The sequence below is a fragment of the Arachis ipaensis genome, chromosome B9 (assembly GCF_059453495.1).
Source record: "Arachis ipaensis isolate K30076 ecotype BB chromosome B9, ASM5945349v1, whole genome shotgun sequence".
Lineage (NCBI taxonomy): Eukaryota > Viridiplantae > Streptophyta > Magnoliopsida > Fabales > Fabaceae > Arachis > Arachis ipaensis.
Genome location: NC_142444.1, coordinates 71,416,179 through 71,427,856, shown reverse-complemented (window position 1 = coordinate 71,427,856; position 11,678 = coordinate 71,416,179). Strand labels below are relative to the sequence as shown.

General features: G+C 41.2%; 1 non-coding gene across 1 annotated transcript; it reads left to right on the top strand.

The window, feature by feature from the left end:
* The first annotated feature begins 10,506 nt into the window (after positions 1-10,506).
* Positions 10,507-10,614, top strand: LOC148545015 (small nucleolar RNA R71). Its single transcript, XR_015901284.1, has one exon. It is a non-coding gene; the product is annotated as a small nucleolar RNA R71 (small nucleolar RNA).
* Positions 10,615-11,678: the final 1,064 nt, after the last annotated feature.

Sequence of the window (11,678 nt, the reverse complement as noted above, 5' to 3'; positions counted from 1 at the left end):
CCATGAATAACTAAGGGGAGGCCAACGTTGGAGCAAAAGTTAGACCCCTAACTTTTGCCCCAACGTTGGTATCAGCAAAATAAGGGTGCTGATGTGAAAAGTTGGAGCAAAAGTTAGACCCTAACTTTTACTCCAACTTTTACTCAAGCTTTCATGATTCCAACCCGGTTCAATTCGGTTCTTCTCCAAACTCCAAGAGCAATCAACCAAGGCCTCTCTCAACCCAATTCTACCAAGAGCAAAGGCCCAATTGAAGGCTTGAAGACCATTTGAAGAAAGTGTATTTTAAGGGAGCTTCCCTTTGAGTTTTCAGAATAGCTTTCTTTTGAGTTTTGCGGAGAGCTCACCTTTACATTTCTTAGCATTGTTGTTTTAATTCAAGAGAATTTGGGAGGAGAATTGATCTCTCTTCTTCCTTGTTCTTGCCCAGCACTCTTTACTTTTCTTGTCTTGGATTTTGGGTGGAGAATTGAAGAAATTCTGTTTCAATCTCACCTTGGAATCTTGTTTAATTTTCTGCTTAATTGAATTTCAGTTTCGGTTAATTGTTCTTCATCTACTTTCTTTGCAATTTACAATTTCCTTTGCAATTGTTCTTGTTGGATCTAGGAAGGCATTGAGATCTAGACTTGGTTTTCTAGTCTCTTGGGTCCTGAGATCCGGATTTCCCATTTCCCATTCCCTGTTTACTGTTTTCATGCTCATTTACAATTTTGTTTTTAGATCTGATTCAATCCAAGTGTTCTTCTATTCCTCTGCTTGTTGAATTTTAATTTCCCTTGTTTAATTCCTGCAAATCCAACTCCCAATTCCCTTTACAATTCAAGCCATTTACATTTCTTGCACTTTAAGATTCTTCAATTTACATTTCTTGTGTTCTAAGTTTCTGCCATTTAATTTCTTGTTCTTTAAGATTCAGCACTTTAAATTCGAGCTCTCTTTAATTTCATGCCAATTACCCATTCCCTTTACTTTCTATGCAATTTAAATTTTGCAAGTCACAAATCTCTCAACCAAATCTTGATTCGCTTGACTAAATCAACCACTAAACTAAAATTGCTCAATCCTTCAATCCCTGTGGGATCGACCTCACTCACGTGAGTTATTATTACTTGATGCGACCCAGTGCACTTGCCGGTTAGTTTTGGGTGTTTTGGAGAAATTCGTTTCTCCGCGAAAATATCCCATCAGCGTTCAAACGCCAGAAAAGGGGGAAAAGTTGGCGTTAAACGCCCATTCCTTGTCCAATTCTGGCGTTCAAACGCCAATGAGGGATCAGACACCTGCAAGTGTTGATGATAACCCCTCTAAGAAGGCTTCTCCAATCACCTCTGTAGGAAATAAACCTGCAACAACTAAGGTTGAAGAATATAAAGCCAAGATGCCTTATCCTCAGAAAATCCGCCAAGCGGAACAGGATAAACAATTTGCCCGCTTTGCAGAGTATCTCAGGACTCTTGAAATAAAGATTCTGTTTGCAGAGGCACTTGAGCAAATACCCTCTTATGCTAAGTTCATGAAGGAGATCTTAAGTCATAAGAAGGATTGGAGAGAAACTTAAAAAGTGTTTCTCACTGAAGAATGCAGTGCAGTCATTCTGAAAAGCTTACCAGAGAAGCTTCAAGATCCAGGAAGCTTTATGATACCATGCACATTAGAGGGTGCTTGTACCAAGACAGCCCTATGTGACCTTGGAGCAAGTATTAACCTAATACCTGCATCTACTATTAGAAAGCTTAGCTTAACTGAAGAAGTCAAACCAACCCGGATATGTCTTCAACTTGCTGATGGCTCCATTAAATACCCATCAGGCATAATTGAGGACATGATTGTCAAGGTTGGGCCATTTGCCTTTCCCACTGACTTTGTAGTGCTGGAAATTGAGGAGCACAAGAGTGCAACTCTAATTCTAGGAAGACCTTTCCTAGCAACTGAACGAACTCTCATTGATGTCCAAAAAGGGGAAGTGACCCTGAGAGTCAATGAGGATGAGTTCAAGTTAAATGTTGTCAAAGCTATGCAGCATCCAGACACGTCAAATGACTGCATGAGCGTTGATATTATTGACTCCCTGGTGAAAGAGGTCAATATGACTGAAAGTCTTGAATCAGAGCTAGAGGACATCTTTAAAGATGTTCAGCCTGATCTAGAAGAATCAGAGGAAATAAAAGAACCTCTGAAAATCCCTCAGGAAGAGGAGAAACCTCCTAAACCTGAGCTCAAACCACTACCACCATCCCTGAAATATACATTTCTGGAAGAGGGTGACACTTTTCCAGTGATCATAAGCTCTGCTTTAAATCCACAGGAAGAGAAAGCACTAATTCAAGTGCTAAGGACACACAAGACAGCTCTTGGGTGGTCCATAAGTGACCTTAAGGGCATTAGCCCAGCAAGATGTATGCACAAGATCCTATTGGAGGATGATGCTAAGCCAGTGGTTCAACCACAGAGGCGGCTAAATCCAGCCATGAAGGAAGTGGTGCAGAAAGAGGTCACTAAGTTACTAGAGGCTGGGATTATTTATCCTATTTTTGATAGCCCCTGGGTGAGCCCTGTCCACGTTGTCCCCAAGAAGGGAGGCATGACAGTGGTTCATAATGAAAAGAATGAACTGGTTCCTACAAGAACAGTTACAGGGTGGCGTATGTGTATTGACTACAGAAGGCTCAATACAGCCACTCGAAAGGATCACTTTCCTTTACCATTCATAGACCAGATGCTAGAGAGACTAACAGGTCATGAATATTACTGCTTTTTGGATGGCTATTCTGGATACAACTAAATTGCAGTGGATCCTCAGGACCAAGAGAAAACAGCATTCACATGTCCTTCTGGAGTATTTGCCTACAGAAGGATGCCTATTAGTCTGTGCAATGCACCTGCGACCTTTCAGAGATGCATGCTCTCTATTTTCTCTGATATGGTGGAAAAATTTCTGGAAGTCTTCATGGATGAATTTTCAATATTTGGAGACTCATTCAGCTCTTGTCTTGACCATTTAGCACTTGTTCTAAAAAGATGCAAAGAGACCAACCTAGTTTTAAACTGGGAAAAATGTCACTTCATGGTGACTGAAGGAATTGTCCTTGGGCATAAAATTTCAAACAAGGGAATAGAGGTGGATCAAGCTAAAGTGGAAGTAATTGAAAAATTACCACCACCTGCCAATGTAAAGGCAATCAGAAGCTTTCTGGGACATGCAGGATAGGAGGTTCATAAAGGATTTTTCAAAAATTGCAAAACCTCTAAGCAACCTGCTAGCTGCTGACACGCCATTTGTGTTTGACATAGAGTGTCTGTAGGCGTTTGAAACCCTAAAAGCCAAGCTGGTCACAACACCAGTCATCTCTGCACCTGACTGGACATTACCATTCGAACTAATGTGTGATGCCAGTGACCATGCCATTGGTGCAGTGTTGGGACAGAGGCACAACAAGCTTCTGCACATTATTTACTATGCTTGCCGTGTTTTAAATGATGCACAGAAGAATTACACAACCACAGAAAAAGAGTTACTTGCAGTAGTTTATGCCATTGACAAGTTTAGATCCTATTTAGTAGGTTCAAAAGTGATTGTGTATACTGACCATGCTGCTCTTAAATACCTACTCACAAAGCAGGATTCAAAACCCAGGCTCATAAGATGGGTGTTGCTTCTGCAAGAGTTTGATATAGAAATAAGAGACAGAAAAGGGACAGAGAACCAGGTAGCTGATCACCTGTCCCGGATAGAACCAGTAGCAGGGGCGTCCCACCCTCCTACTGAGATCTCTGAAACCTTTCCGGATGAGCAACTCTTTGCCATTCAAGAAGCACCATGGTTTGCAGACAGGAAAAGGAAGAAGCATGAAGAGCTTCTCTCAATACAGAGTCAAACAGAGCCCCCACAGTCAAACTATAAGTTTGGTGTTGGGAGGTGGTGCACGAAATTGTGATGTCCAGGCTCAAACAATCCCTGGCAACGTGAGCAACTTGGTGCGCGGATCTCAATACATAATTGTCACAACTTCGATACAACTAACCAGCAAGTGCACTGGGTCGTCCAAGTAATACCTTACGTGAGTAAGGGTCGAATCCCACGGAGATTGTTGGTATGAAGCAAGCTATGGTCACCTTGTAAATCTCAGTCAGGCAGATATAAATGGATAATGGTGTTTTCGAATTTAATATAATAAAATAGGGATAGAGGTACTTATGTAAATCATTGGTAGGAATTTCAGATAAGCGAATGGAGATGCTTTTCGTTCCTCTGAACCTCTGCTTTCCTGCTATCTTCATCCAATCAGTCTCACTCCTTTCCATGGCTGGCTGTATGCAGGGGCATCACCGTTGTCAGTGGCTACATCCCCTCCTCTCAGTGAATAATATGCTCACGCACCCTGTCACGGCACGGCTATTCATCTGTCGGTTCTCGATCATGCTGGAATAGGATTCACCCTCCTTTTGCGTCTGTCACTAACGCCCAACAATCGCGAGTTTGAAGCTCGTCACAGTCATTCAATCATTGAATCCTACTCAGAATACCACAGACAAGGTTTAGACCTTCCGGATTCTCTTGAATGCCGCCATCATTCTAGCTTACGCCACGAAGATTCTGGTTAGGAGATCTAAGAGATATTCATTCTAGCTTAATTTATGTAGAACAGAAGTGTTTGTCAGGCACGCGTTCATAAGGGAGATGGTGATGAGCGTCACACATAATCATCACCTTCATCACGTTCTTGGGTGCGAATGGATATCTTAGAAGCGAAATAAGATGAATTGAATAGAAAACAGTAGTACTTGCATTAATCTTTGAAGAACAGCAGAGCTCCACACCTTAATCTATGGAGTGTAGAAACTCTACCGTTGAAAATACATAAGTGAAGGTCCAGGCATGGCCGAGATGGCCAGCCCCCTAAAACGTGATCAAAGGATCATGAGGTAATCCAAAGATGAACAATGGATTAAAACTGAGACCAAAGATGGTCAAAAAGACGCCTAATACAATAGTAAGAGGTCCTATTTATAATAAACTAGTCACTAGGGTTTACATGAGTAAGTAATTGATGCATAAATCCACTTCCGGGGCCCACTTGGTGTGTGTTTGGGCTGAGCTTAAGTGTTCCACGTGCTGAGGCCATTTGTGGAGTTGAACGCCAGTTTCTGTGCCAGTTTGGGCGTTCAACTCTGGTTTTGGATCCTTTTCTGGCGCTGGACGCCAGATTTGGGCAGAAGGCTGGCGTTGAATGCCAGTTTACGTCATCTATTCTCGGCCAAAGTATGGACTATTATATATTGCTGGAAAGCCCTGGATGTCTACTTTCCAACGCAATTAGAAGCGTGCCATTTCGAGTTCTGTAGCTCCAGAAAATCCACTTTGAGTGCAGGGAGGTCAGAATCCAACAGCATCAGCAGTCCTTTTTCAACCTCTGAATCTGATTTTTGCTCAAGTCCCTCAATTTCAGCCAGAAAATACCTGAAATCACAGAAAAACACACAAACTCATAGTAAAGTCCAGAAATGTGAATTTAACATAAAAACTAATGAAAACATCCCTAAAAGTAACTAGATCCTACTAAAAACATACTAAAAACAATGCCAAAAAGCGTATAAATTATCCGCTCATCACAACACGAAACTTAAATTGTTGCTTGTCCCCAAGCAACTGAAAATCAAATAGGATAAAAAGAAGAGAATATACTATAAATTCCAAACTATCAATGAAACATAGCTCCAATCAAATGAGCGGGACTTATAGCTTTTTGCCTCTTGAATAGTTTTGGCATCTCACTTTATCCATTGAGGTTCAGAATGATTGGCATCTATAGGAACTTCAGATTTCGAATAGTGTTATTGACTCTCCTAGTTCAGTATGATGATTCTTGAACACAGCTTCTTTATGAGTCTTGGCCGTGGCCCTAAGCACTTTGTCTTCCAGTATTACCACCGGATACATAAATGCCACAGACACATAATTGGGTGAACCTTTTCAGATTGTGACTCAGCTTTGCTAAAGTCCCCAATTAGAGGTGTCCAGGGTTCTTAAGCACACTCTTTTTTTTTTTTTTTTTTTGCTTTGGACCTTGACTTTAACCGCTCAGTCTCAAGTTTTCACTTGATACCTACACGCCACAAGCACATGGTTAGGGACAGCTTGGTTTAGCCGCTTAGACCAGGATTTTATTCCTTTAGGCCCTCCTATCCACTGATGCTCAAAGCCTTGGGATCCTTTTTATTTGCCCTTGCCTTTTGGTTTTAAGGGTTATTGGCTTTTTCTGCTTGCTTTTTCTTTTTCTTTCTATTTTTTTTTCGCCTATATTTTTTTTTTTCTGCAAGCTTTGTTCTTTGCTGCTTTTTCTTGCTTCAAGAATCATTTTTATGATTTTTCAGATTATCAAATAACATGTCTCCTAGTCATCATTCTTTCAAGAGCCAACATATTTAACATTCTTAAACAACAACTTCAAAAGACATATGCACTGTTCAAGCATACATTCAGAAAACAAGAAGCTTTGTCACCACATCAATATAATTAAACTAAGTTCAAGGATAAATTCGAAACTCATGTACTTCTTGTTCTTTTGAATTAAAACATTTTTTCATTTAAGAGAGGTGATGGATTCATAGGACATTCATATCTTTAAGACAAAGTTACTAACTACTAATGATCATGTAATGAAGGCACAAACATAGATAAGCACATAACATAGAAAACGAAAAATAGAGAAAGCAAAAACAAGGAATGAATCCACCTTAGTGATGGTGGCGTTTCCTTCTTGAGGAACCAATGATGTCCTTGAGCTCTTCTATGTCTTTTCCTTGTCTTTGTTGCTCCTCCCTCATTGCTTTTTGATCTTCTCTTATTTCATGAAGCATGATGGAGTGCTCTTGATGTTCCACCCTTAGTTGTCCCATATTGGAACTCAATTCTTCTAGGGAGGTGTTGATGTGCTCCCAATAGTTTTGTGGAGGAAAGTGCATTTGAGGCATTTCCGGAATCTCATGGTGATGAGCTTCATACGCCTCTTGAGCTCCATGAGTGGGCTCTCTTGCTTGCTCCATCTTTTTCTTAGTGATGGGCTTTTCCTCTTTAATGAGGATATCTCCCTCTATGTCAATTCCAGCTGAATTGCATAGGTGGCAAATGAGGTGAGGAAAGGCTAACCTTGCCATGGTGGAGGACTTGTCAGCCACCTTGTAGAGTTCTTGAGGTATAATCTCATGAACTTCCACCTTTTCTCCAATCATGATGCTATGGATCATGATGGCCCGGTCTATGGTAACTTCAAACCGGTTGCTAGTGGGAATGATTGAGCATTGAATAAACTCCAACCATCCTCTAGTTATAGGCTTGAGGTCCAATCTTCTTAGTTGAACCGGCTTGCCTTTGGAGTCAATCTTCCATTGAGCTCCTTCTACACATATGTCCATAAGGACTTGGTCCAACCTTTGATCAAAGTTGACTCTCCTTGTGTAGGGGCGTGCGTTCTCTTCCATGTATGGCAAGTTGAACGCCAACCTCACATTTTCCGGACTAAAATCTAAGTATTTCCCCGAACCATTGTAACATAGTTCTTTGGATCCGGGTTCTTACTTTGATCATGGTTCTTGGTGATCCATGCATTGGCATAGAACTCTTGAACCATTAGGATGCCGACTTGTTGGATGGGATTTGTTAGAACTTCCCAACCTCTTCTTTGAATTTCATGTCGGATCTCCGGATACTCATTTCTTTTGAGTTTAAAAGGGACCTCAGGGATCACCTTCTTCTTGGCCACAACATCATAGAAGTGGTCTTGATGGGCTTTGGAGATGAATCTTTCCATCTCCCATGACTCGGATGTGGAAGATTTTGTCTTCCCTTTCCCTCTTCTAGAGGATTCTCCGGTCTTAGGTTCCATCAATGGTAATGGAAAAACAAAAAAGCTATGCTTTTTCCACACCAAACTTAGAATATTGCTCGCCCTCGAGCAATAAACAAAAGAATAGAAGAAGAAGAAGAAGAAGAAATATGGAGAGGGAGAGGGAGATGTGGTTTCGGTCAAGAGGAGTGTAGAGGGGTGTGTTGTGTGAATTTGATGAAGAATGGAGGTCTTTATATAGGGAAGGGAGGGGGGTTTAAGGTTCGGCCATATGGGTGGGTTTGGGTGGGAAATTGGTTTTGAATTTTGAAGGTAGGTGGAGTTTATGAGGTAGGTTTATGGGGAAGAGTGGATGGATGTGAGTGGTGAAGAGGTGATGGGGAAGAGAGTTTGAGGTGATTGGTGAAGGGTTTTTGGGTAAGAGTGTTTATGGGGTTGTGTGAAAGAGAGTGGTGAGAAGAAGTGAGTGGAGGTAAGTGGGGATCCTGTGGGGTCCACAGATCCTGAGTGGATTCTGTGGGGTCCACAGATCCTGAGGTTTTCAAGGATTTACATCCCTGCACCCATTAGGCATGTAAAAATGCCTTTGTACCCAACTCTGGGCGTTCAGCGCCAGGTTGGTGGCCATTTTGGGCGTTCAACGCCCATTTGTGTGCCATTTCTGGCGTTGAACGCCAGAATCATGACTGTTCTGGCGTTCAGCGCCCAGAAGCTGCCCATTTTGGGCGTTCAGCGCCAGAACCATGCTCTGTTCTAGCGCTGAACGCCAGACAGATGCTCCTCCAGGGTGTGATTTTTCTTCTGCTGTTTTTGATTCCGTTTTCAATTTTTCTATTTATTTTGTGACTCCACATGATCATGAACCTAAGAAAACATGAAAAACAATAAAAATAAGAATTGGATAAACATTGGGTTGCCTCCCAACAAGCGCTTCTTTAATGTCAATAGCTTGACAGTGGGCTCTCATGGAGCCTCACAGATGTGCAGAGCTTTGTTGAGACTCTCCAACACCAAACTTAGAGTTTGGATATGGGAGTTCAACACCAAACTTAGAGTTTGGTTGTGGCCTCCCAACACCAAACTTAGAGTTTGACTGTGGGGGCTCTGGTTGACTCTGCTTGGAGAGAAGCTTTTTCTGCTTCCTCTCCATGGTTGCAGAGGGAGATCCTTGAGTTTTAAACACAAGGGAGTTCTCATTCCATTGAAGGAATATTTCACCTCTGTCAACATCAATCACAGCTCTTGCTGTGGCCAGGAAAGGTCTTCCTAGGATGATGGATTCATCCTCTTCCTTTCCAGTATCCAGGACTATGAAATCAGCGGGGATGTAAAGGCCTTCAACCTTTACTAACACGTCCTCTACTTGTCCATAAGCCTGTTTTCTTGAGCTGTCTGCCATCTCTAATGAGATTTTAGCAGCTTGCACCCCATAGATTCCCAGTTTCTCTATTATAGAGAGGGGCATGAGGTTTATTCCTGAACCAAGGTCACACAGAGCCTTAAAGATCATGGTGCCTATGGTACAGGGTATTATGAACTTTCTAGGATCCTGTCTCTTCTGAGGCAATGTCAGTTGATCCAGATCACTTAGTTCATTGATGAACAAGGGAGGTTCAACTTCCCAAGCATCAATGCCAAATAATTTGGCATTTAGCTTCATGATTGCACCAAGAAACTTGGCAGTTTGCTCTTCAATAACATCCTCATTCTCTTCAGAAGAGGAATACTCATCAGAGCTCATGAAGGGCATAAGGAGGTTCAATGGGATCTCTATGGTCTCTAGATGGGCCCCAGAGTCCTTTGGTTCCTCAGAGGGAAGCTCCTTATTGACCACTGGACGTCCCAGGAGGTCTTCCTCCTTGGGATTCACGTCCTCTCCTCTCCTCACAGGTTCGGCCATGGCGCTTATGTCAATGGCCTTGCACTCTCCTTTTGGATTCTCTTCTGTATTGCTTGGGAGAGTACTAGGAGGGATTTCAGTGATCCTTTTACTCAGCTGGCCCACTTGTGCTTCCAGATTTCTAATGGAAGACCTTGTTTCATTCATGAAACTTACAGTGGCTTTAGATAGATCAGAGACTAGATTTGCTAAATTAGAAGCATTTTGTTCAGAGTTCTCTGTCTGTTGCTGAGTTGATGATGGAAAAGGCTTGCTGTTGTTAAACCTGTTTCTTCCACCATTGTTAAAGCCTTGTTGAGGCTTTTGATCCTTTCATGAGAAATTTGGATGATTTCTCCATGATGAGTTATAGGTGTTTCCATAAGGTTCACCTAAGTAGTTCACCTCTGCTATTGCAGGGTTCTCAGGATCATAAGCTTCTTCTTCAGGAGAAGCCTCTTGAGTACTGTTGGATGCAGCTTGCATTCCATTCAGACTCTGAGAAATCATATTGACTTGCTGAGTCAATATTTTATTCTGAGCCAATATGGCATTCAGAGTATCAACTTCAAGAACTCCCTTCTTCATAGGCGTCCCATTACTCACAGGATTCCTTTCAGAAGTGTACATGAACTGGTTGTTAGCAACCATGTCAATGAGTTCTTGAGCTTCTGCAGGCATTTTCTTTAGGTGAATGGATCCACCTGCAGAAGTATCCAATGACATCTTAGATAACTCAGACAGACCATCATAGAATATATCCAGGATGGTCCATTCTGAAAGCATGTCAGAAGGACACTTTTTGGTCAACTGTTTGTATCTTTCCCAAGCTTCATAGAGAGATTCACCTTCTTTCTGTCAGAAGGTTTGAACATCAGCTCTAAGCTTGCTCAGCTTTTGAGGAGGAAAGTACTTGGCTAAGAAAGCCGTGACCAGCTTATCCCAAGAGTTCAGGCTGTCTTTGGGTTGAGAATCCAACCATAATCTAGCTCTGTCTCTTACAGCAAAAGGGAAAAGCATGAGTCTGTAGACTTCAGGATCTACTCCATTAGTCTTAACAGTATCACATATCTGCAAGAATTCAGTTAAGAACTGAAAAGGATCTTCAGATGGAAGTCCATGAAACTTGCAGTTCTGCTGCATCAGAGAAACTAATTGAGGTTTCAGCTCAAAGTTGTTTGCTCCAATGGCAGGAATGGAGACGCTTCTTCCATGTAAATTGGAATTAGGTGCAGTGAAGTCACCAAGCATATTCCTTATATTATTATTATTTTCGGCTGCCATCTCCTTTTCCTGTTCGAAAATTTCTGAAAGGTTATCTCTGGATTGTTGTATTTTAGCTTCTCCTAATTTTTTTCTTCAGAGTCCTTTCAGGTTCTGGATCTGCTTTAACAAGAATGTTCTTGTCCTTGCTCCTGCTCATATGACAAAGAAGATGGCACAGAAAAAATAGTAATAATAATATGGATCCTTTATACCACAGTATAGGGATCCTTGTGTTAGTAGAAGGGATCCTTGTGTTAGTAGAAGAAAAGAAGGGAAGAAAATCTGAACTCAAAGAGAGAGGGGGTTCGGATTTTTGGAGAGTTGAAGGAAAGATGTTAGTATATCAATAAACAAATAGAAGAAGATGAGAGGGGGAAGTGAACTTTTGAAAACAATTTTTGAAAAAGAGTTAGTGATTTTCGAAAATGGTTTTTGAAAAATATTAGTAATTTTCGAAAATTTTTGAAATCAAAAATAAAAATAAAAATAATTAGTTAATTAAAAAGAAATTTTTGAAAAAAGGGGGAGATATTTTCGAAAATTAGAAAGAGAGAATTAGTTAGGTGGTTTTGAAAAAGTTAAGAAACAAACAAAAAGTTAGTTAGTTAGTTGAAACAAATTTTGAAAACCAATTTTGAAAAGATAAGTAGTTAGGAGGTTAGGAAAGATATTTTGAAAATATATTT